The sequence below is a fragment of the Octodon degus genome, unplaced genomic scaffold (assembly GCF_000260255.1).
Source record: "Octodon degus isolate 3935 unplaced genomic scaffold, OctDeg1.0 scaffold00069, whole genome shotgun sequence".
NCBI lineage: Eukaryota > Metazoa > Chordata > Mammalia > Rodentia > Octodontidae > Octodon > Octodon degus.
Window position 1 is genome coordinate 1,628,136 of NW_004524645.1, and position 1,150 is coordinate 1,629,285.

The following is a 1,150-nucleotide window of genomic DNA, read 5'->3' on the forward strand; positions in this document are numbered from 1 at the left end:
TGTCCCTGAATTACCTTGTCATAATTGGGTCTGTTCCTTTTACTACTCTCTTGAGTCCATATATGAAATCATTAAAGTTGGATGATCAGTTTTTTATAAAAATATATATTTTTGTCAAAAAAGGCATACATATGATTATGGCTAAATCAAAGGTAACTGGTATGTATGTACCTTTGCTAATGTTCCAGGAACAGTGCTATTATACTATCCAAATTTTTTATTGTAATGAAGCCTCTTTACAGCAGCTGGCGATCTCTACAGGATATTTCTGAGGTCTTCTGCTATAATGATCTTGTGTAGAACTCGGGAAAAAATTTTTTCAGGACTGCTGTATGTTTTCCTTTAAAAGAAGAAGAAAAAATTTGGAATATTTTTTGTTTGTGTTTTGTAGCCATTACCTATGATTTGCAGTGATCCCCTTGGCAAATCTTCCTTCCTTGTTCATCCATGTAGCCATCACTTAAGTCAGGAATGGTCACAAAGAGAGAAATATTTATTTTTTTTATCTTTTTTGATGTCTTTTCAGAAAACTGAAAAAGTGAAAATCCATTGAAACCTTAGGTTAAATGTTAGAACTCAACAACATCCACCTCTAGATATTATGCAGTATTTGTTTTGTTTTGCTTATGAGTGTACATAACATGCCATTAGCAATACTGTTCCACTAGAAAGCAGTTAAATATATGTTATTAAAGGAGACCTGTAGCAGTCAGAGATTTTATTGATTTAAGGAAAATTAAAGGAAATTTATTAAAATGTTTCTGTTTTTCTGCTGTAATTCTACATTAAGCTCACATGAAAATCATGGTTTTAGAGTTTGGAATGCAAAATTATTTGTTTCAGCCTCAAGCTGGAAATATTTTTAAAAATAAATACTATATATAGGTATCAATTATTACCTCCCCACTTTAAGTTGAAATTTTTTTATTAAATTGATAAAACTTTGTTTCCATTGTATTCATAATGATCCGTTATACATAACATTAAAATGTTCATTAAAATAAAAAAAAAGAATAGGCAAAGAAAAAGTTAAATTCTCTTTATTTGCAGATGACATGATACTTTACTTGGAAGACCCAAAAAGTCCACCAAGAATCTACCAGAATTAATACAGAAATTCAGTAGCATAGCAGGTTATAAAGTCAATACC

The 1,150-nt window shown here is 30.1% G+C and overlaps 1 pseudogene; it reads right to left on the reverse strand.

Annotated features, from left to right (window-relative positions):
• The window catches only part of LOC111817760, a 12,988-nt pseudogene that overhangs the window by 8,028 nt on the left and 3,810 nt on the right, over window positions 1–1,150 (reverse strand).